The sequence below is a fragment of the Citrus clementina genome, unplaced genomic scaffold, assembly GCF_000493195.1.
Source record: "Citrus clementina cultivar Clemenules unplaced genomic scaffold, Citrus_clementina_v1.0 scaffold_6, whole genome shotgun sequence".
NCBI classification, from domain to species: domain Eukaryota; kingdom Viridiplantae; phylum Streptophyta; class Magnoliopsida; order Sapindales; family Rutaceae; genus Citrus; species Citrus x clementina.
The window spans coordinates 12059030-12085486 of NW_006262139.1; the positions used below are offsets into that span (position 1 = coordinate 12059030).

Sequence of the window (26457 nt, forward strand, 5' to 3'; positions counted from 1 at the left end):
TTCAGCCAAATTGGAACAAGCATCATTTGCCAACTTTACACCCTCCAGATACAGTATATAGCTTCTGTTTGATTGATGTTAGCCCACACCACGAGTCAAGTGGTCCAAAGCTCTAATAACAACAACAACATTAACTTGGAGAAGGAGACAACTCTTGAGGTGCTGGCTTGGAAACTGCACATATGGCTGTAACTTTTTAGAATATTCTTTAATACATTAAATTCATAGTTTCTTCACATTTCATCAAACTTCAACCATTTATATTGATGGAAACTGAAAAGAGGGTATAAATTTCATGAATCAAGTAAAAAAGAGACAAACTACTCGTCATCGGTGTCATAGTTTTGGCAGAGTGATTGTAGTCCAGTGCTTTCCTCTGATTTGTTCTCTGATTTTGTAATAACTTTGGTGCTAGAGACTTGCAACTGGCTTCTTGATTACTTGAATCCTTATTGATGAAGACTTTCGAGGCACCTTGGCATCACGTTCAGTTTCTGAAACAATTGGATTTTCTTTGACAACAAAACAAACGACATGAAATAATTCATACAAAACCACACGGTCACGAGAGTTACCGACCTACTGTTTTGTCCCCATTTATGGAGTGTTTATTTTGCAGCAATGGGAATGAGAATTCTATAATCAGAATCAATGAGACATTTACCTATAAAATTAAGGCTTGAAATCGGAATCGAAATAGTATTGGGCCCACAAATTTGAGAATCATAATTAGAGTTTTGATTCTAGGGGGGCTTGGGAATCAAAACTCCATTCCCGAAAATGATTTTTTTACCCCCAACTAAACTTCCTAATACTCATTTTATCCTTAATTTAAATAATAATTAAAAATTAAAATAATGAAATTAATAATAATAATAAATTATAAATTATAACTCTAAAAAGATTTTAATAAATAATAATAATAAATAACAAAATCAATAATAATAATAATAATTTCATTATTATTATTAATGTCAGTATATATATATATTTAAAATTTATATAAAAGTCGAAGGCATTTTTTTAAACATGTCGTGTTTTTAATGAAGAACATATCATGTACAGAATATAGAAACAAATATTTTAGAAATTTTGCTGTGAAAATTTTTATTACACTACAAGAAAACTGACAATAGATGACAGACAGTTTATGACGGATTTGACTTCTATCATTATAGGATGACCGAATCATGATAGAATTTTGGTTTGTCATGAATTGATGATGGTTTTGTGATAGAATTATTGTCTATCAAGAATTTATGATAGAATTGTGATTGAAATTTTTTCTATCAAAAAATTATGATAGAAATATTAATTTGACCGTATTTGACCAAAATTTTAGTGTGATATTTTATTAAAAGAAAAAGAAAACAATGTGTTATAATTTTATTAAGGGAAATTATCAGCCATATACCCTTAAATGACACCCGTATCAAACGTGTGTGAACACTTTTCAAGTGTATCACTCGTATACCCTAAGTTGACAAAACACTTCTGCCGTCCACCAATCCGTTAACTTCCGTTTGCAAGCGCTGACATCATAAGGGTAATCTAGTCTTTTAAGATTGATGAAACTTTGATTAAAAAAAAACATGTCATCCCATTTACCTAGTAAAGAATGACATGTCATATGATATATATTGATAAAAATGAGATGTCATCCCATTTATCGGATAATTGTTAATAATTGCTAAAACAAAACTACTTTACAACCGAATCTACTCCTCCAAAATTTAACCTAAAATTTTGGAGATCTACTCCTCCAAGCTCCAATTAGAAATTTTTATGGTATAATATGTATAATTGTAAATAATATGTTGTTAATAATTTTTTATGGTATAATATGGATATTTTTTATGGATAATTGTTAATAATATGTACCATTAATAATTTATTTTTTTAATCAAAAAAATGTATTGTTAATAACAAAATTAAAAAAAAAATTGTGTATTGAAAGTTTACGTTAATTTTTGGGGTAAATTTATATTTTTACCTCATTTTGAGTTTTTAGGGTAAAATAGTCAATTTATCACAATTCTGTTAACTTTCTAATGGAAGTTAACGAATTGGTGGACGGCAGAGGTGTTTTGTCAACTTAGGGTATACGAGTGATACACTTGAAAAGTTTTCACACGTTTGATACGGGTGTCATTTAAGGGTATATGGCTGATAATTTCCCTTTTATTAATAATCTAAATGATGTAAAAAAATTAAATGAAGGAATTGAAACGGTGAGTTTTAGCAAAATACTACAAAATATTCTAAGTTAAAAAACCTCACTCAACACATTCATCACTCCCTTTCTCAACCTAAGAAATTGAAACCCTAGAAGCTCAAACCCTACTCACTCACGATCAAACAAAATTCCAACATTCACAACCAATTAACCCAAGTAAAAGAGTCGACCTTCGAATCCCACCCATAGGCCACAAGTCGACATCCTGCTAAAGGTTCTCTTCGATTCGCGAGCATTTGATCGAAAATTACGAAAGAGCCAGTGTTGATTTTTGGCTTCAATTCCAGCGAAAGGGGAAGGGGCTGGAAGAAGGAGGTAACTAGATAGATACATCTTGTGACGAGTAATGTGTTGTTGGTAGTGGCTGGATGAATCGCGCTGGAAGATAGTGAACAATGGTGGAGGTTTTGCTGCTGTTTGGTAGTCGTGTTTGGTGATTCTTGTAGTAAATCGGTGGTATTTACGGCTGGGATTTGATGGGCGGGTCTTTATGGTTTTGATGGTGGTGGAGATCGACATAAAAGATTAAAAGCAGTGGCGGCAGTGGCTATTGTGTGGTGGCTGGAATAGGAGCTAAAGTTTTGAGCCTAGGTAACATTTCTTCACTTTTTTATTTCCTTTTTATTATGTTTTAGTTTTGAATCAATAATTTTGATTTCATTAGTGTAGCTATATTCATCTCTGTTTTCAATTTTGTGTTTCATTCTGAAAAAGAAAATAAAAGGATAAAAATTTTAATTTTTTTAATAAAATTATACTATTATCTTTGTTTGTGAATATGGCACCTTTGATTTTCTCCCAGAATATGATGACTTTCTCCCTCTTTGCTCCTCTTCACTTCCCACTTGGCCTTCTAGCATCCTTGTCTCTGTTGGGTTGTTAAAAACATCCATCTTGTTCCTTTTTTTAATCTTATACTAATTCCCAAAAAAAAGAAAAAAGGACGCTTGATTTGAGGAGGGTTTGTTCATTGGAGGAGTCATGGCAGTTTGGTGTGATCTTGAAGTTGATGTCAATAGTCAATGGTCAAGAGACTTTCATGGTGATGAACCAAATGAAGAAGAAACCATTCATGCCCAGCCCAAAACTAAACAATGCAAGAAACTCTTTGGTTAGCGCAAACAAGTGCTGCACTCAAAAGTGTTGGAAGCAAAATGGACAGCAGCAGTGTTCAAGAGCGATTGAATGCAGTCTTTTGCCACCTTTTGTAGCAGGCATGTGAAGCTAATCCCGTTCTTCATAAGGTAGCCTTATCTAAACTGTAATATTCTTTCCATTTTTAGGTTCTATTCTTTTTCTTTTAATTCTAATACATCTTTTTTGTATAAAAGGTTTTGTTAACAAGCAGGCAGTTGTAAAAACAAGAAGCAGCAGAGCCAGTGATCATAGAAGGCATGGTTTTGGACATTCATGCCACTCCATCGATCCCTGCAAACCCAAGAACCACTACACCAGGCAAGGTACAATTATACCCATTTTTTTTTCTAAAAAAGATTTTAGTCCCATCTTTTTTTTTAAAAAAAAGATTTTGATGAGTGTTTGCAATTTCTTGTCAGAATTGTGTTAGTTCTTGAAATGTAGCTTTAAGAAATGTGTTCACCATTAGGTATATTGAGAAATTAGTGGTATGTTATGGATTTTGTTTTATGATATTTACTTACATTAGGGGGTGCTTCTTTATGCAGGTGAATTATGTGTTGGGGGGTGTAGCAAGGAATGTTGCGGAGTGCATGTCAAAGCTTGGAGCTAAGCCTTACATGATTAGTGCTCTTGGACTTGACATGGCTGGTGATTTTGCTTTTTATTTTGTAGTATCATGAGAGCTTTTTAACATTTTTCCTTGCATGATCCTTTTTTTTTTTTTTTGGTTTGCCACTAGAGGTTTCGTATGAAATCACCAACAATTCGTAATTTGCTTTTGCTGCACTGGAAATTGGGGTACTTTTATCTCAGTTTGTTGGATTTGAATATCTTTTCTGCGGTGATTGTATATCTCTGAACAATTATTTATCATAGCCAAACTAATATTTATATTTCCGAGTGAATGCATTAATGTTTTTTTTTGGGTTTATACCTTAATGTAGAATTTCTGATAATGATATTCGAGATCCAATAATATTTTTAAATTTGTAGTTCCAATCACAAACATTTATATTTGATCTTTTTTCACGGGCCTACATACTAAAATGTTTGTACTTAAAATATTATTATCATAACTCATATTTTGGTAAACATGATATTGACATTCGTTCAATGGTCGTTACGGCTTTTCTGCGACTAACAGAGTGTTTTATTCTTCTTCTGTTTCTTTTATTGTACTAGGAAATATATTGTTGGAGCACTGGAAATCTGCTGGCCTATCTATAGAAGGTTGATCTTTTCGTCTTATAACCTTTTATTCTTCACCTTTGGTAATTCCTATGGTACTTTCACCAGAGACATGATGAATTGATTGGACGTATTTGGTTTCAGATCAATGTTTGAAATGTTGACATTAATGTATAAGCTCACCTTATACGTTAGCTTCTGATCTTTCTATTATAGCATCTGGTTCATCACCATTGTAGGGTTGCTACTTTTTTCACTTTTGTTTGTTTATTCTGTCATTTATTGGTCTTGTTACGAGGCTTTAATAATGTTCATATCGTCATTTGCTTTATTCACATGTTCTGAGAAGGACCATGGTTTGCTTTCATCTTTGACCTTCTTTACTGTTATGATTAGTCAACACTGCGTTGTTTAATTAGCATTCCAAAATTTATTCTCCATAACGACCTCTCATACTCTGATGGTCTATATTTTCCCATCAATCTCCCTCATTTGTTTTATTTAATTCAATGAGTTAATTTATTTTTTACAAACATCAATTTAATTCTTTCGGTGGAATCTAGGCACTTAAAGGTTTCACTGTCAAGTGATAGTGATTTGGAATGATCTTAAATTGCCTCAATTACTTGTTATCTTACCTCAAGCTTTGGAGTGGGCTAACCTTTTTTTCGACATCCTTGTCGCATCAGCAAAATAGCTGGTATGAGTATGAAACTATAGATGCACCTTGTTATTAGTTGTTACAATTTGTTGAAATTAAAGTTGTGGTGTCAAACTATAATGGTTGTTCTTAAGGATTGTAGTGTAGATGTTATGCATTTGATAACATTAGGTATTTTGATTGATTCTGCATAGATTGGATTACTGGATATAGGTTGGAGTGTTGCTGTGTATATGGCTGGAATTAAAGTGCAGCTGGAAGATGCCGGGTTGCTGCATATGAGTTGGACTAATAGTTGGAGTGTTGCAGGGTATGTGGCTGGAATTAGAGTGCTCTTGGAAGATTGGATTGACGCTGGAAGTTTTACTGCTGGAAGTTTTACTGCTGGAAGTTTTACTGCAAGTCTTGTTGTTGGAATACTTGAATTAATCTTTGGAAGTTTTGTTAAGTAACTTGGCTTGGTGGCTTGAATTTTAATTGCTTTTCTTGGAGGATGATTAGAATTTAACTGTTTTTTTATACTTTGGGATGATTTTTTTTAATTTGGGATATTTTATTATTTATTAATGGTGATCTCATTGAATATTAGATATATTTATTTTGAAATTAGTTTGTTGGATTGAATGGATGTTAATTAATATTAAAATTTATTGGTTTTGTTTTATGAAATTAAATAGGAATTCATCAACAAATTATAATTGTAATATTTAAAAAAATCAAAACTTTATGACGGGAAATAGCCATCATACATTCTGTCATAAATAATTTACTGCCAAAATTGAATAATAAATTTACAAATGATTATTCAATTTTCCGCCAAAAATTAAAAAAAAGGTGCGTAAATAAATTTAAATTTTATTTAATTATTTTTTTATATTAAAATATTGTGTGATAGATATATGACTGTGAAAAGCCATCATGAATTAATGACGGAAAATATTCTGTCATAAATTAATGACAGTGACATTGATGACATATAAACTGTCTGTCATGCACCCCCTTTTATGACAATTATTTTCCATCATCTATTGTCTATTTTCTTGTAGTGTTAACTTCCTATTAATACGTCAATTTAACGATTATGCACATATATATTTAAAAGTCCAATGCATTTTTTTGTCTAAATATGTCGTGGTTTTAATGATTTAGACGAACTATTGATAATTAAAAATAACAAAACAAATCGGAATGAACTAGAATCGAAATGACCTGGTATCAGAATCAAGAATGAGAATCAAAATAAGTTATTTACTTGAGTTGTAGGAATCGAAATTGGAATGTGATTCATTTCCATTGATGTGTTTACTTTGTCTTGGAATCGGAATGAACTATCATAATTTGCTAAAATGCTCTTTGTTAATTATTGTTAATTGGTAATGATAATAATAATAATTGCAGAAAAGCAATTTCTCCAGAACAAGTGCTGTAATGTCAGACAAATGGAAGAATACTACCTAGAACAAGAAAGGTTGTATTATATCTTCCACAAAGCCAATGACACAATTCACAGGACGTTCGTGCTTAACATGCCAGGACCAGTAGCAGATATGATGGAAGCAAAATTCAAAGCAGATGCAGTTACAGATCTAGCAATGTACAACATAGCACAACTGTACCAAATAGCAACTGAGCTCATCCAAGGCCACTGTAGATCACAGGAGCTGAAGAAGCATATGAAGCAGATTGAGCAGACGTCATTACAAAAATATTGTGATGACAAGCCAAACAAGTTTAGATGCCAGCATTCAGACAAAACATGCTACTGCAAACCACGTATTGTGCAAATTTTAATGTACTCGCAAGCGCACGAATCTATTGTAGTATAGACTAATGGTGACGAGTATCGATCCCACGAGGAGGTGGATTTTAATTATATATAGAATTAATTTTGTAAATGGGTAGTTGGATTTATGGTGGAAATGATTTGGAATATGCTAATAATTAAATTAAAATGGCGAGAATAAATTCTAAAATTGGAATTGCAATTGAGAGAATAAATTGAAGAGAAAATCTATTAAATTGACGTACTTGGGTATCTGGATCCGTATCAACATGCATCATGGGCTAAATAATCCGTATTAATGCCAATTAAACCATGAGGGGGGAATCAACACCTCATGAACCACACTCTAATCAATATGGTGCTAAGGGTTTATCGTGCCAAATAATAATAACCTTATACTAGAGAGCCGGTGTAACCAAGGCAGTATCTAGACAAGATTATTATTATTTGTCGACGAGAAGTCAAAACATCCACAAAAACTAGAGGGGAAGAGAAAATAAATTTACCAAATTAAGCCCATGACACATGTTGAGACTTCACCTTCAACCCAAGCTTGAAAGAAAATTAGCCACTCATAATTGAACTAGGGGCAAAATGGGAATTTATTAAAATATGAAGAAAATACAAGATGGAGAGGGAATTACAGAAAATGGATCCCAAAAATGGATTCAGAGATATCAAATTAGGGGGGAGAGGCCCCCTTTTTATAGATACATGGAGTAAATCATGGCCATCGGATTAAAAACAGTTTGGACGCTTAGGATTGCGCCACGTCATCAGTCAACAGTCCACGGTTTGACCACGCGGATGAACAGTAACATGGTTTGACCCGGATGAACAGTAACACGGTTTGGTTGAAAATAATCCTGTATGATGCATGCACCGTACGCGAGATTTTTCGTCCACTGATATGCTGCCACGTCACCATCAACAGTACATAAGAATTTTAGTCCAACAGGATCGTGACACCTCATCAGTCAATGCCACATCATCGGTCAATGCCACGTCATCAGTCCGTCTATGTGAATAGTGCTGTGAACAGTAACGTATACAGTACCGTATACGTGAATAGTACCGTACATGTGAATAGTGCCATTTTTCCTTTTATGCTCTTCCTAAGGTTTTCGACCGTCCTGAGTTCAAAAGTGATGTCCGTTTTGCCGTCTGATCTCTCCTTTATTGTGAAATGACTATAATGCCCCTAAAATACATAAATTACTTAATTAAAATAAAACACACGTAATTAAATCACAAGAATGTTAAAAACATAAAAGTAAGGGTTGTTAGTAAGACTTGAAATGTAAAATGATGGTTTTCTCCTTTATAAATATGCATTTTCTAACACTCAACACACCCCCCAACCAGCTTATTGCTAGTCCCTAGCAAATAAAGCGAAAACAAAATTCAAATTCAAATTCAAAATGATTTGTTTTTTTTTTAAATTTAGAAACACCCGTGTTTATTCAATCAGATTAATGATAGCAATCAAATAAAAGTATAAGCATTATCTCCAGTCTAAAGCAACATCACACTCACATCAACCATCCACATGAATTAGCCCAGTAGACTTTGTTATATCTACTTTCAAGAATGACATGTCAAACCCCAAATTCTCACTGGAAGTAGTGACACTCTCACAAATAAATTAAACCCACTAAAAATAGTCACTCCAATGAATGGTAATTGAGAGAGAAAATAATAAAGAAGTGATATCATTTGCTCTCACCAAGATGAAATAAATATGCCCTCAGCTTAGAAATAATACGATCTCAAGTCAAACAAAAATGCTAGTCAACCCACTTTATTTATCTTTTTTTTATTTATTATGCATCACTACATCTTTTTAGCCCATATAACTAGCTTCTACTTCAAACTATAGTTCCCTAAAATCAAGAAGGACTTTTATTAGGACGTAACGTAGGCTAGGGATATAGCTAACAAAGAAGGGAAATAAGGAAAACAAAGTGTATGTTTGAGAAAAATACAGAGAATTTTTTTTTTTTTTGGAAGTTGCCAGGTAGATTTCACCTATTATTGTTATTTTTTTTTTAAACAACAACTTTTGTTGTTTTTGTTTTTTTTTTGTTTTTTTTTGGCATAACTTCACTAAACAAAATAATTATTTACATTTTTCTCAAATATAAATAGGTGATGGAACTTATAAGACATCGGGTAATACTCCAAATCGGAGTGGGTCAAGATGATAAGTTGACAAAGAAAAGGTTTTTTTTTTTTTTTAAAGGCTCAAAAGGGTTAACTATGGATATTTAATAAAAGGGATGGCTAGAAAGGCTCAAACGGACCAAAGATGGCCTTTCCATCGTCTTTTAGGGCTCTAAATAATTATCCATATCTACTAGTTAGATGAGCCTCCCAATGTAACAACACATATATTTTTTTCTTTTTTTTTTATTTTACCATTTTTTTTAAGGGTTAACTCAAAAGAAATCTAGAGATCGTGTATACAATAATAAACTGTTAAGCTGTATAAAGAATGGGCAAAATGGTTACTCTCCAAGAAAAATGATAGGCTCAAAAACTCACTTGGTACTTATTATGACATGTTCATTCCTTCAAGCAACTCATATTTGTCTCCAACATCAACATGTAGAGTAGCAAACATAATGTAACATCACTTAAGACCAAAGATAATACAAATACTAAAATTTAAAATTAATCATGTCATCCAATGTTAAAACAAACCACACAATTTTTTTTTTAAACAACATTCTACCCCCCAACCTATTCTAAACATAAAAGAAAAATATGCATGCAGAAATGTGAAAATGATGTAGAAAAATTAATTAGAAAAGTTACACTTAAAATGATAGAAAAAGAAAATGATTTTTTTTTAAAAAAAAGATGCGTTTCTAGAGGCACTACACTCCATATTCAGCCATCTTCGACTCAAAAGTTGGAAAATGTATATTTATAGAGGAGAAAATAAAAAGAAGAAGAAAAATAAACATAAAAACAGAATAAAGAAAAAGAAAATGTCTGAAATTTTTTTTTAGTTTTTTAATTTTTTTTAAACGATGAAGATGCGTTTCTAGAGTCACTACACTCCATATTCAGCCATCTTCAACACAAAAAGTTAGCAACAGTTAGTTTCTACAACAAAAAAATTAGTAAAAACTTAACCAAAATTCCATAATTGTCGACTATTCCCTCCCCCCAACCAGAACGAAACATTGTCCTCAATGTTTGAAAGGAAAGAAGTAGAGTTTAGAAGACATCACCTGGGTGGTGCAACACAGAAAATAATATTTACAAGCAGAGAGTTAAATCTAATTTGTACTTCTTACTGCGGCTACTGTTACCATCATTATTTGGATGCTCCAACACAAAGGTCCAGGGGTCTGGTTCTGGTCTATAAGCTTGTAACATATCAAGTAGCTCATTAGCAGTGTGAGCACAAATAAAGAGTTTTTTCGCATTAGAGGGAATGAAATAATTTTTTATTGCATGGTTAAGAAATGCGATAAAACCATCATAAAAGTTATTGACATTTAACAAACCGATGGGTTTCTGGTGGATGTGCATATGGGCCCAAGATGCTAGTGTGATAAGTGCCTCTAGTGTTGCAAAATCTCCTGGAAGGAAAATAAAAGCATCAGCATGATTAAGCATTTCAGTTATTCTTTCTTGCATACCTGAGACGACTAACTCTTCTCCAGTTGATGAGTCAGACGAACTGCCCAAAGGTTTTAGGGCTCTTGGGATGATGCCTAACACTTGGCTGCCTCTGATAAAAGCTGCTTCTGAGACCATTTTTGATAACCCTAGATTACCTCCTCCATACACCAAGTGTAATTTTCTCGCTGCTATGCTGCGACCAAGATCTATGGTTGTCTCAACGAACTCTTTATGTTTGCCATATGTAAATCCAGAAAGCACACAAATGTTCTTGAATTGTCTATTTGGAGTAGCTGCCATTGGAATACTTCTAAAAAAAAAACAATTTGTGAGTGCTTGACAAAAAAAAATCACATTTAAGAGTCTTGGTGACAGTGGGTCACAGTTGTGTATGAGGTAACATGTCAGTGTCAAATAACGCGTAAAGCACGTGGCTCGCGAGTCAAAAAGGAAACAGTAAAAAGGAAAAAGTAAACAGTAATAAAATTATTAAGGACAATAAAACAATAGTAAAATAAAATAACAGTAAAGTGAAAGGATATTTACAGGTAGTTGTGACTGTGGCTCACATCTTCCTCTGGTTTTACGTCCAGAAACGGCTTGAACGCCCTCTATGGGTCGAGGATAGGCTTCCTATCCAGTTTTCTTATAAACTGGCAAATAGGGTCGTTTATAGTCAGATTCCCGAGACTATATCGTGCATGCTCTTTCTGGAATAATGGCCATAACTGGAGAATCGCTCCTTGCACATATCCACTGGGATGCGTTTTAAGAGACAAAAGGATATCATCCAATGACTCCTTATTCAAGCCATCCCTAATGAATTGAATCTTATCTTCCCTGTTATCAGACACCATTCCTAAAGAACATGGGTTTTTATTGCAACTCATTCTGGCACACTTATGACAAGCAACAGAAATTCTTCGAGCTCGTCGTTTTCTTGCATAATTTCCTTTACCACAACCAGGCATGTATGCAATAAATTTTGGAGGTAACTCACCTGCCGATCGTACTTTAGCCTCGATTAACCAACGGATGTCAGCAGGTATGTTATTTCTCATGAGTAATCGCATGCGTTCGGACCGAGCTTTATAGATCGTAAGGAGGGCATTCTGAGGAAGTGAAGGGAATCGCTTGTGAAGCTTCGCTAGAATCTCGTTTCTGTCCATACTTTCGCCTCAGAATATCAGTTATTATGGGAAACTGAAGTAACCGACTTGATTGTCACGGAGTACCGTTATCCGCCACTTCACCGGGGTAACAAACTAAAGCACACAAATAGAAAAACAAATTAAAACACACAAAGAAAATTAAAATCGTCCTCTTATTGAATTTACCTCAAGCTCCAATTGGATGTCGTAAACACTTCTCTCAATGTCTCTGAGTTGGCGTTCTAAACCCTCAACATAGGCTACTAACTCTGGTGGTTGTAGAGCCCAAATGCGTTGTGTTTTACAAAATTGAATCTGCTTTTTGAGATGAGTTTTGACACGTTGAAGTGGTTTAAGAATGTTCAGAAGGAACGGTCTAAGTATGAGACTCATGATTAAAAATGATAAGAGAAAACTTAATGGTAAAATAAACATACTTATGCAAAAACAATTTCAATTAGCAAAAGAATAATAATAAAAAGAAATAAAGAAAAATCAAATCAACTAAAAGAAAAAAAAATCAATTCAAATTTGGTGGGTCACTCAAATTTATTTCGGTGTCTTCTTCATGTGGTTGGTATTCTAGATATGGCTTTAATCTTTGACCATTAACTTTAAACGTGACACCATTCTTTGGGTTCTTAATTTCAATTGCCCCATGTGGAAAAATAGTATGAACAATAAATGGGCCAGACCAACGAGAGCGTAACTTACCTGGGAATAGGTGCAAGCGAGAATTGAATAAAAGCACTTTCTGACCTGGAGTGAACGATTTTCTCATAATTTGCTTATCATGGAAGACTTTCATTCGTTACTTGTAAATCTTGGCATTTTCGTATGCATCATTGCGAATTTCTTCAAGTTCTGCCAGCTGTAATCTTCTTTTCTGAGCTGGCTTGCTGCATGTCAAAATTGAATTTCTTGATGGCCCAATACGCACGATGCTCGAGTTCCACAGGTAGGTGGCAAGCTTTTCCATACACTAGCCTGTAGGGTGACATCCCAATAGGGGTCTTGAAAGCCGTTCTATATGCCCATAAGGCATCATCAAGTCTTAATGACCAATCTTTTCTGTCCGGCCTCACCGTCTTTTCTAATATGTGCTTTATTTCTCGATTGGAAATCTCAACTTGGCCACTGGTTTGCGGATGATACGGGGTCGCCACTTTGTGTGTGATTGAATACTCTGTCAAAAGAGTCTTGAATGCTTTGTTACAAAAGTGGGCACCACCATCACTGATTATTGCTCGAGGGAATCCAAAGCGCGAGACAATGTTGCTTTTCAAAAATCCTATCACTACCTTGTGATCATTAGCTCTGCATGGAATTGCTTCTACACATTTGGATACGTAGTCAACAGCAACCAATATGTATTGATGGCCAAAAGAAGAGGGAAAGGGTCCCATGAAGTCGATACCCTATACGTCAAAAATCTCAACCACTAAAATTGAATTTAGTGGCATCATGTTCCTTCGTGTAATGCTTCCCATTCGTTGACACCTATCACATGAAGAACAGAAAGTGTAAGCATCTCGAAATATAGATGGCCAATAGAAACCACATTGTAAAACTTTAGTCGTTGTTTTCTTAGCACTGAAATGGCCTCCACAAGCTTGTTCATGGCAGAATGAAAGGATATTCTGAATTTCACTTTCTGGGACACATCGTCTAACAATTTGATCCGCACAATACTTGAACAAATACGGGTCATCCCAAAAGAAATTCTTTATCTCTGCAAAGAATTTTGCCTTGTCTTGCTTGGTCCAATGCTCAGGAAGTTTACCTGTAACAAGATAATTAACTATATCAGCATACCAAGGTAATACTTCCACACTCATTAATTGTTCATCTGGAAATGACTCATTCAATATTAATGGCTCTGTAATTGTGTCAAGATGGAGACGAGAGAGGTGGTCCGCCACAACATTTTCTGTCCCTTTTTTATCTTTGAATTCCAAGTCAAATTCTTGCAAAAGTAACACCCAACGAATTAGTCTAGCTTTTGTATCTTTCTTTGTGAGAATATATTTAAGAGCAGCATGATCTGTGAATATAATTATTTTACAACCAATGAGATAAGATCGAAATTTTTCTAATGCAAACACTACTGCTAGCATTTCTTTTTCAGTAGTTGAATAGTTCAACTGTGCATCATTCAATGTCATACTAGCATAATAAATAACATGAGGAATTTGATCAACCCTTTGTCCTAATACTGCTCCTACTGCATAATCAGATGCATCACACATGAGCTCAAATGGTAAGCTCCAGTTCGGGGGCTGAATGATGGGTGATGATGTCAACAAATGCTTTAATTTTTCAAACGCAACAAGATCTTACTTCTCTGACTGTTTTGGGTGGAGGAAGATTAGAAATGAGATCCACCTTGGCTTTGTCAACCTCAATACCTTTACTCGAAATGATGTGACCGAGAACAATACATTGTTTTACCATAAAATGACATTTCTCCCAATTTAAGACCAAGTTCTTTTCGATACATCTCTGCAGAACTAGTGTTAGATGATGTAAACATTGATCAAACGAGTCACCAAAGACAGAAAAATCATCCATAAAGACTTTAAGGAATCGTTCCACCATATCAGAAAAAATGCTCAACATGCATCGTTGAAATGTAGCAGGTGCATTACATAATCCAAATGGCATTCTCCTATATGCAAATGTGCCAAAAGGGCAACTGAAAGTAGTTTTCTCTTGATCTTTTGGTGCTATGGGAATCTGATTATATCCTAAGTAGCCATCTAGAAAGCAATAAAATTCATAGCCTGCTAATCTATCAAGCATTTGATCAATAAATGATAAAGGAAAATGGTCTTTACGTGTGACAGAATTCAACTTCCTATAATCAATGCATACACGCCATCCTGTAGTCAGTCTAGTGGGTATCAATTCATTATCAGCATTCGTAACTACTGTGACTCCTGACTTTTTGGGGACAACTTGCACAGGACTGACCCATGAACTATCAGAAATTGGGTAAATGATACCTGCATCTAATAGCTTAAGGACTTCAGTTCTAACAACTTCTTTCATGTTAGGATTTAACCGACGTTGCACCTCCCTAGTAGTTTTAGCATTTTCATCAAGGTGAATGTAATGCATGCAATCTACTGGGTTTATACCTTTAATGTCTGCTATGATCCATCCTAATGCCCCTTTGTGCTCTTTTAAAACATCCAACAACTTACCTTTTTTTTCATCATTGAGGGATGATGAGATGATTACCGGCAGAGTTCTTTTCCCAAAAATGCATATTCCAAAGTGTTGGGCAATGGTTTGAGCTCGAGTTTCGGTGGTGATTCTGATGCTGGGATGAGTTTCTTCTCTGATGGTGCTAGTTGTTCAACTCTTGACTTCCATTTATTAGTGTCCATGGATGGTGCTGAGTCAAGTAGGGCATTGACCTCATCGACCGATCTGTCAATATCAAAATCAAAACCAAAGTGAGTTAAACATGTTTGTAAAGGATCATCACTAAGGTTTGAAAGAAAAGTGTTATCAACTATTGTTTCAATTAAATCCACATCAACAATTCCATCATCTGCATTGTGAGGTTGTTTGGCAATGTTGAAGATGTTCAGCTCCATAGTCATGTTGCCAAAGGACAACTGCATATTTCCAGTCCTGCATTGAATGTGAGCATCCGCAGTTGCCAAGAAAGGTCGGCCTAGAATAATGGGGATGTGCTTCCTTGAATCATGTATTGGTTGAGTGTCAATTACAATGAAATCAACAGGAAAATAAAACTTGTCTACCTGGATAAGCACGTCCTCCACAATACCACGAGGTATTTTCGTGGACCGATCTGCAAGCTGTAACACCACTGGAGTTGGGTGTAATTCTCCAAGTCCAAGTTTCACAAATACAGAATAAGGCAACAAATTTACACTAGCTCCTAAATCCAACAAAGCATTCTCAATTGTGTGGTTCCCTATGCTACATGAAATAGTGGGGGAGCCTGGGTCTTTGCATTTTAAAGGAATTTTATGTTGGAGTATAGAACTAACGTTTTCTGTTGGGCTTGTGAGTTGAAGCCCGCTCTCAATTCATTTCGTAGTCCATCAATGGTGCGGTTCTGTTGCTCAATCGTGGAGTGAGTAACATTCTTGAAATTTTGGAATGCATCCTCCCATGGTCTGGGTTGAGAGTAGTTCTGATTCTGATTGAATGGTCTAAATGGGGGCTGAGAGGCTTGAGGAATTTGTTGCATTGGTGGAGCTGGAGCTGTTGGTCCATTCTGTTGGAATCCTTGAGACCATGAAAAATTGGGGTGGTCTCTCCATCCAGGGCTATATGTGTTGGAGTATGGGTTGTAGTTTGATGGCTTTCTCATTATACCTATGGCATTGGCTTGATCTGAGTATGAGTCATGGTCATGTGGCTCTGTTGATTTAGCAGTCGATAACGATGCTATTTGTCGAGAGAGACTTTCAATTATCGCTTTGACTTCTTTAATTTCTGAACTTGACTCGCCAATGTGAACCTCATTTACTCCCTTAATTCTTCTCGTATTCCTGAGTGATCGACTCCGTTGTTGGGAATTATCCGTTTGTCGCTGGAAGAATTCCCAAATCTCTGATGCACTTTTTGACATTAGCTCTCCTCCACTTGTTGCCATTAGCCATTCTTGCACATTCGGCAATAATCCCTCCAAAAAGTATTGGCATTGGTGCCATTTTTCGTACCCATGATGTGGACACTTCAAGAGTAGCCCATTGAATCGCTCCTATGTTTCAAAAAACTGCTCGTCCTCTCTCTGGGTAAACTCCGAGATTTCCCTGCGAATAGCGTTGGTTTTATGCACTGGGAAATATTTATTCAAAAATTTTGTTACCATTTGTTCCTATGATGAAATGCTATTAGCAGGTAAAGTATTTAACCATGAACGAGCTCTATCCTTTAAAGAAAATGGGAATAATCTGAGTTTAACATCATCGTCTGAAAAATTTTCATATTTAAAAGTTTGACAAATTGCATGAAAATCATTCAGATGATTATATGGGTCCTCATTTTCTAGGCCATAAAATGTTGGGAGACAATTTAGCACACTGGGTTTTAATTCAAAACTCCTAACAGCTACATTTGGGTATCTTATGCATGATGTGCTCAAATTAGCTAAGGGACTAAAATAGTCCTTAAATGGCCTCTCCTGTGGTGCTTGTAAATCCATTTTATTTTTAACGTTCTTGTGCGTGCGAAGTGTTTTTTTTAGTTCAAGGTCTATAGGTTCAAGATTAGGTAATAATGACCTACGACCATGCATGCAAAACAAATAAAAAAAATAAAGATGGGAACAAAACAAATAAAAATAAAGAAGAGGGAGAAATTACGATACTAACCTTATTGCGCTATTACAACCTTACTATAAAAATACGCAAAAACAAATACGTGAAATAAATTAAATAAAAATAAATTAATAAGATAAAAAAATTCCAAAGAAAAATAAATTCAAAATTAAATTACAGAATTTTAAAGAAGAGAGAAAATAAAATTCTTAGCTCAAAATGTAAATTCACTCTTTTTTCTTTTTTCTTTTTTTTAATAAAAAAAATTACAAGAAAACAATTAAAAGAAATTATTCACAAAAATTAATTCTATGAATTAAAATTACTTACCTCCCCGGCAACGGCGCAAAAAACTTGTTGTGCAAATTTTAATGTACTTGCAAGCGCACGAATCTATTGTAGTATAGACTAATGGTGACGAGTATCGATCCCACGAGGAGGTGGATTTTAATTATATATAGAATTAATTTTGTAAATGGGTAGTTGGATTTATGGTGGAAATGATTTGGAATATGCTAATAATTAAATTAAAATGGCAAGAATAAATTCTAAAATTGCAATTGCAATTGAGAGAATAAATTGAAGAGAAAATCTATTAAATTGACGTACTTGGATATCTGGATCCGTATCAACATGCATCATGGGCTAAATAATCCGTATTAATGCCAATTAAACCATGAGGGGGGAATCCACACCTCATGAACCACACTCTAATCAATATGGTGCTAAGGGCTTATCGTGCCAAATAATAGTAACCTTATACTAGAGAGCCGGTGTAACCAAGGCGGTATCTAAACAAGATTATTATTATTTGTCGACGAGAAGTCAAAACTTCCACAAAAACTAGAGGGGAAGAGAAAATAAATTTACCAAATTAAGCCCATGACACATATTGAGACTTCACCTTCAACCCAAGCTTGAAAGAAAATTAGCCACTCATAATTGAACTAGGGGCAAAATGGAAATTTATTAAAATATGTAGAAAATACAAGATGGAGAGGGAATTACAGAAAATGGATCCCAAAAATGGATTCAGAGATATCAAATTAGGGGGGAGAGGCCCCCTTTTTATAGATATGGAGTAAATCATGGCCATCGGATTAAAAACAGTTTGGACGCTCAGGATTGCGCCACATCATCAGTCAACAGTCCACGGTTTGACCACGCGGATGAACAGTAACACGGTTTGACCCGGATGAACAGTAACACAGTTTGGTTGAAAATAATCCTGTGTGATGCATGCACCGTACGCGAGATTTTTCGTCCACTGATATGCTGCCACGTCACCATCAACAGTACATAAGAATTTTAGTCCAACAGGATCGTGACACCTCATCAGTCAATGCCACATCATCGGTCAATGCCACGTCATCGGTCCGTCTATGTGAACAGCGCTGTGAACAGTAACGTATACAGTACCGTATACGTGAATAGTACCGTACATGTGAATAGTGCCATTTTTCCTTTTATGCTCTTCCTAAGGTTTTCGACCGTCCTGAGTTCAAAAGTGATGTCCGTTTTGCCGTCTGATCTCTCCTTTATTGTGAAATGACTATAATGCTCCTAAAATACATAAATTACTTAATTAAAATAAAACACACGTAATTAAATCACAAGAATGTTAAAAACATAAAAGTAAGGGTTGTTAGTAAGACTTGAAATGTAAAATGATGGTTTTCTCCTTTATAAATATGCATTTTCTAACACTCAACACCAGGAAAGCGGAAGAAAGAGAAAAGGCCCTGGAAGCCTTACAAAGGCTATCGCTTTGTCAAAAGGCGAACAAAGAAAAGGAGTTCAGGGAGATGTTTTATTTGTGGAAAGAAAGGACACTATGCAAAGTAGTGCAAGTCAAAAGAGAAACTCCCAACTAAGCTTCTCCAAATGATCCAACAAGCACAATTTGATGATGATGACTATTATTGGACAGCCAATCCAATCCGAGCAATATTCGACTGTGGAGAGACAGATAGCAGTACTAAAGAAACAACTAGTAGCAGCTTTGAAGAAGAAGAATAATAGGTTCTGATGGTGAAGCAACCATTACCGGTTGATCTTGCTAGAGAACCTACACCTTCCTTCAGACCCTACGTCAAAATCGTCCTCAGTCCAACATAAGAAAGCCAAGTAGCACTCACTGCTTTAATTGATACTGGAGCAGTTTGTTCAATAATACGAGAAGCGTGTGTAGCCAGAGACTGTTATGTCCCCACACGAGTATCTTTTGGCTCTATAAGCGGAGAAGACTTCTATAGCCGAAAGTACACCAGGCCGATCGAAGTCAAACCATTCGGAATAAGGCATGGATTCTTTGCTTTTGATCATACTGGCGAAGATATCTTATTGGATACAGATTTCCTTAGTCTTGTTGCCCCTTTTGCCTTTTTTCCTGAAGGGTTTTCATACACCATTCATAATCCTATGAATGGTAAGGCCCATTTGTTTCAAGTACCTTGGGTTGAAAAACACTCCATTTTTGGAGAGGGTGAAAAGAGAAAAATAAAGAAAAACCTGGTCCACAAATTTGACACCTAAATTAAGGAGCTCTTAGAATGCTGTGCAGAAGTTCCAAATCAGTTTTGGGCTCGAGAATAATACTTCGTGTCATTGCCTTATAAAGAAGGATGGTCCATGCCTCACCAGACAGCCTCACATCCAGGCATGTCCCATGACGAAGAACTGTACAGAACAGAGATCCAAGCCCTGATGGATCTAAAACTTATCAGGTCCTCTAAGTCTTATTGGGCCATGTCAGCATTTTACATCAACAAACATATACATGGCAAGAAATGACTACATGGTATGAAGGAGAATGTCAGCGAGACCCTCAACTGACTAGGAGAGCAGCTGCTATGAGACTATTATTATTATTAAAAAATAATGACATTAATAATAAATAATGAAATTATTATTATTATTTATTGATTTTGTTATTTTTATTATTATTATTTATTAAAATATTATTAAAATATAATTTATTCTTATTATTATTATTATTATTATTATCATCAATTGACAATAATTAACAAAGGGCATTTTAGTAAATTATGATAGTTCATTCCGATTCCAAGATAGAGTAAACACATCAATGAAAATGAATCTCATTTTAATTCTGATTTCGACAACTCAAGTAAATAACTTATTTTAATTCTCATACTTGATTCCGATTCCAACTCAATCTGATTCCAACTCGTTCCGATTCCAGCTCATTCCAATTACTAATTGGTAAACACACCATTACTTTCATGCTTTTAAGGGTAAAGAGAAAAATAGATGACCATGACTAATGCTATCAAAAAAATTGGCTTTTGTCAATGCATTTGTTGGTTTACTTCAGAAAGCTTTCTTTTCTTCAAATTGTTGCTTGAGCTTCACTACTTTCACTACCAAATTGAAACAAATCACCATCATTATTGAGATCTTCATCAGAAATCCTTCAAATAACTTCTTTCTATTTCAGGAATATTAATCTATTAAGTGCTTCATCCTCTTCTTCTGGTGTCTTCTCGTTTTCAGGAGCTGTGCTCTGCAAGGCCTCAGCATAAAATTTACACTAACAGTTGCATGTCTAGACTTCATAGACTTCATGTCATCAAGTGCTGCAAGGATGTCCATCTCCCTTTTGGAATCCAAGGCTCTATTCTCCAAAGCTTTCATAGCATTCCCCATCTCTTCAGCATCTCTCTTCTTTTTCTCCTTGTCTACATCCTCATCCTCTGCACGCCATGGTTTATAATTACGAGATGCACCAAACTCCACTACATAATATGAATTTTGAGGATCTGTTTTCATTGTCAGCTCAGCTGAGCACTTTGTGCATTTAAAATAGAACCTGGATATTTGAATTCCAAGATACGTTTGCAATATCATTTAACATTATTAAACATTAAAGTTAATACACAAAATCAGAAACTATATAATTGAATAAAATAAATTTAATTACGTAGAGTAATTATAGTTACCTCGCCAATGACATTTTCTTTGTGAGAATTAAATTGTAATGGTTCGAAATCTGGTGAGTAATACTTGTTGAGTACTTTTCTTTCTCCCTTTGTCTCCTCCTAGCCTAATAAAAAATCAGAATCCAACACTTGGAATGTCATAGAAAACAAATAAATCAGTTAGTACAGCAATTGTTCCAAACACATCAACTTCTTACAAAATCTAATAGTAGTAAACATCTTATAGGGTGCGTTTGACATATTATATTATATTATATTATATTGTATTATTTTAATGCAGGTGTATTGTACTAAACTATATTGCATTAGCACTAGATTGTAATAATATTGTACAACATTTGGTGCTACACTGTACTGTCCTAATTTTTAGTTATACTATGGTCATGTTTGGAATTGAGGTACTATAGCTTTTAAGCTACAGCTGCTGTGGAAAAAGAGCTATAACTATTAAACAAAAGTTAATAATATGTAGTAAATATAAATTTTTAATAATAATTTTGACAAAATTATTAATCATATAATAATTTTTTTATTATATAACTGAAAAATCAAATCAACATAACTTTCAAGTTATAGCAGTTAGTGTTTACCAAACATTTTAGTGTTGTATTTTAAAACTACAGTTGTTCAACTTCAATCCCAAACGCACCCTATATTTGGTGTTACATTGTATTGTATTAATTTTTTTGTGATTAATTAAATTATATTTTTAGAAAGTAATATTTATTAGTATTTAGAAAAATACTAAGTATAAAAGTCTTAAATTAAAACTAAACATTACTTTTTTAGTATAAATTGTAAAAGAATCATAATTCTTTATAAAAATCGAAGTTTATACATACTAAAATACCATAAGATAATTACAAAATAAAATAAGGGTTATAAGATAATCACTAGTAAAATAAATTGTGATAAATAATCCAAATAATATGGGTTCGTGTGATACAATAACATCTACAAAATTTCCTTTGAACCCTTTTACTATCTCTCTATTTCTTTCTTTGAAGAGGTCTCCCTTTTGATTCTTCTTTCTTTTTCTGTTAAAAAGCATCCTTTTTTATTCCAAGAACTTTCTTTCTTTTTTCTTTCTTTTTGTTTTCCTCTGATTTTTTTTTTTTGCTTGCTCTATTTTTTATGTTGACTTTTAGTGGTTATAAAATGAACACTCAAGCTTAGACAATTAGTTGAAAAATAATACATACTTTATTCATACTAGTGCCATTATATAAGTAGTATAGTAACAAATTAAGTAAAATAGTAGGAATTGATGAGACATTATCTTGCAGATATTGCAGCTACTCTTCACTACTGTAACTATATCTTAAAGACCAGATAAACAATAACATTGCTAACAAACTCTTTAAAGACTAAGTCAACATAAGTACTTTATTGACATAAATATGAAATTTCCAACAATCCCCCCCTTTAAACTGATGTTATAAACATTTAGTTTAAAAATAAAATGCAGCACCCTCCTTCAAGTTGAATCCTCCATTTTGCAAACTCCAAGTAACTTTCTTAACTTTAAAAAACTAGCCAACTTGAGGGGCTTATTAGAGACATCGGCAACCTGGTCTTCACTCTTATAGTAGAAAAAAAAATCAATTTCTTGATTATTTGTAAGATCCCTTAAGAAATGATGCTCAACATCTATATGCGTGTTTTTGGAGAGCTTTATTGCTGAATTGTTGTCACAATAAATTACAATGGCTTCCTCTTGCTTAAAATGTAGCTCTTCAAGAATTTTTTTTAGCCAAATAGCTTGACAAGCACAGGCTATTGCAGCAACAAGTTTAGCTTTAATGGTTGGTAACATGACAATTGGTTGCTTCTTTGATGATCATGAAACAATTGCTGAAGCCATCCTAAACAAATATCTAGATGTGCTTCTTCTATCATCCAAAACTCCAGTATAATCACTATCAGTGAAGCCATACAAATTTGATTTTTCATTCCTTTTGTAGAAGAGCCCAAAATCAGCAGTACTTTCCAAGTAACGAAAGATTCGCTTGGTAACTAAAAGATGTATCTCTATTTGATTCTCTATATACCTACTCGTTAGACTTACAACATACATTATATTAGGTCTTGTTGTAGTCAAGTACATTAAGCTTCCCACAATTTGCTTGTAAAAGGTATTGTCCTCTTTCTTCCTTCAAGATCCTTATAAGGCTTTAAACCAAACTCAATTAGTGTAGTAATAACATTGCAATTCTTCATTCGAAACCTACCTAGAATCTCTTGTACATATTTCTTTTGTGAAACAAAGATTCCAGCAGTAGATTATTTAACTTCTATACCCAGAAAATAGTGCAACATACCAAGATCAAACATGTCAAATTCAAACATCATGGATTTATTAAATTTTTCAAACATGGCTCTATCATTTCCCGTATAAATTAAATCATCTACATATAAGTATACCATAAGCATTTTTCCTCTATTATCTGTTTTGTGTAACTTATATGGGCATTTTCAAAAACCTTTCTTCAAGAAATAAACATCTATATGACTATACCAAGCTCGGGGTACTTGTTTTAGTTCATATAGAACCTTTTTCAATTTATACACTTTATGTTCATTGCCTAATTTCATATAGCCAGGAGGTTGATTGTGTAACATCCTAAGTGAATCCCATATTGATAAACCATGAGAGAGATGTTGGGTTTATAAGGGGTGATCCATCTTAATTGGTAAGATACATTTAGGGTGTATGGGTACCCTATAAACAAAACCACGCGAGCTTTGTTAGGCCCAAAGCAGACAATATCTTGCCAAGTCTAGGTTGGGTCATGACAAATGGTATCAGAGCGGCTCTGCATGTCTTCTTGAGCGATGGTATGGTAAACCTCAGCAAGGACGCTAAGTTCTTAAGGGAATGTTTGTAACACCTTAGGCGAATCACATATCGGCAAAGCACGAGAGATATGCTGGGTTTATAATGGGTGATTCGCCTTAATTGGTAAGACGCATTTTAGGGTGTATGGATACCCCAAAAACAAAACCCTACGGGCCTTGTTAAGATACAAAGTGGAAAATATCTTGTCAGATCTAAGTTGGGTTATGATAAATCGTTAAGTACCTCTTCTTATAAGCCTCCATGTAAGAACTTGATTTCACATCCAATTAGAAAATAGACCATGAATTTTGTGCTGCCAAGGCAATAATCAATATGATTGTATTCTGTCTTGCAACATGAGCAAATACTTCTTTATAGTCAACATCAAACTCTTGCTTATTGCTTTAGCTACTAGCCAAGCTTTATATTTGTCAATATTGCCATTTTCCTTCAACTCTATCTTGTGTCCATCTGAAAGGTCAGTCAACTCTTAGGTGTTGTTACGTTGAATGGCTTCAATTTCATCATCGATAGCTTTTCACCATTTTAATTCTTTGACTGCTTTGTTGAAATCTGTAGGATCACTATTTACTAACAAAGCAAAATGTGTAAGTGGGTCCTCAGATTGATTGATTCCAATCACTTCATCATCCATCTTCCATCATGACCTCTTTCAAACATGACTTGACTGAGTTGTTACTTCAACTTGATCATCAAATTCTGAGGTTGAAGATGCTGTAAGAGCTTTATTTTAAGGATTGCCAAGAGCAGCAACTGCTAGAACTTGCTGTTGTTGGGGCTGCTTTGCATCCTCATTATTTTCACCGTCAAAATCAATTGGAATTTGTTCACTAATAGCCCTTTTGTTCCACGACTTGGCTTGATCTGCATAAAAAATGACGTCCCAACTAATGACAATTTTCTTAGCATTAAGATTTTAAAGCTTATAAGCTTTTGATTGTTCACTTAACCCCAAGAAAAATGCATTTTTCTCCTTTGTCATCTAGCTTTTTTCTCTTCATGTCTAGAATATGAGCATAGGTAACATATCCAAAAATTTTGAAATGATCTACCATGGTCTTCGTCTGCTCTATGCCTCCTCAAGGGTCATATTTTGAATAGCAAGTGTAGGACTTTTATTCAGAATATGAATGCTACAACTAACTACATTAGGCTAGAAATTCTTCGAAATACAACTTTTTGTCAAAAGGTTTCACACTATATTCAAAATGATGTGATTTTCCTCTCATAAACTCCATTTTGTTAAGTTGAATATGCTACTGTAAGTTACCTTTTGATTCCATAGTTCTCACAAAATTTTTCAAATTCATGAGTTGTATTCTCCTCCACAATCAATGTCTATAATCCACCAAAATTTAACATCCATTGCAAAAATGCCATGACCATGCTGTTTCTTTCAATTTTGCTGAGAAGCACAAGTGGGTAGTGTTGTGGATATATAGCGGAAACATTTCATTTGTTGTCATATTGATTTAGGCAATTAAGCCTAATTTCTCATCTTATATTCTGCAACCTCCATCTTTAATAAAAATTTCATATATTTTTTCTTGAAGCTAACTAGCACTTAACAAAGTCGTTTTTAAATTTAGAACAAAAAGAACATTAGGGATAGCTTGAACCCTTGGTTTGGATTGATACCTTTCCTCTTCCCATAATAGAGACTTTTGAATTATCACCAAACTTCACATTATCACGGAAAGATTCATCTAAATCAAAGAATACAGACTTGTCGCCACACATGTGATTGTTGTAACTTATGTTTAAATATTTCCTTGAGTATCCTCCTTAACATGACAAACATTAACAAAGATGCCACTTTAACCTTCTCTATAAAATTTGACTTCTCAGCGCCAGGTCCTTTAGATAGATTGGTTCAGCATTCTAAACCATAATGACCAAATTTGTGAGAGCAAGAACATTCAACATTTGATTTGCCTTTGGGCTTTGATTTAATCCCTCTTGAATTCTGACCATCATGGCCCCTCCTCCCATTTTCTTAGAGATAATCTTTTTCTTCTTACTTCTGTTGTGTGTTTTTGCCTTTCTGGCCACTTTTTTTATGCCCAGCTACTTTTGAATTTGAAGCTATTGACTTTAAAGCTTGTTCTTCTTTGTCTTGTTAGATTATCTTTTGCTCATAGACAAACAACGAATTTGCAACTTATCTAATGAAAGAATATCAATATCTTTAGACTTTTCAATAGAACAAATGGCAAAATTAAACTTTTGTATCATGGAACAAAGAATCTTTTCAACAATAGTGACATGTTCGAGCCTTTCACCATGAATCTGCATCTTGTTTACAACTGCCATTGTCCTTGAAAAATATTTTACAAATGATTCTTCTGACTTCATTTGAAGAATCTTGAACTCTTGACAAAGAGCTTGGAGCTGAACATGCTTAGCCCTTGCATTAGCTTGATACTTCTTCTTTATAGAGTCCCAAAATTGCTTAAAAGTGTCCTTGCAAAGAATTGCTTCTAAGACCGCACGATCAATTGCTTGGAATAAGTAATTATTTGGCTTCAAATCCTTCA

At 34.4% G+C, this 26457-nt stretch overlaps 1 non-coding gene and 1 pseudogene across 1 annotated transcript; one reads left to right on the forward strand and one right to left on the reverse strand.

Annotated features, from left to right (window-relative positions):
- Nucleotides 1–320: 320 nt before the first annotated feature.
- LOC112097353 lies at nucleotides 321–25660 on the reverse strand (annotated as a pseudogene).
- LOC112097502 lies at nucleotides 16496–16599 on the forward strand. The gene has a single exon (XR_002905034.1). It is a non-coding gene; the product is annotated as a small nucleolar RNA R71 (small nucleolar RNA).
- Nucleotides 25661–26457: the final 797 nt, after the last annotated feature.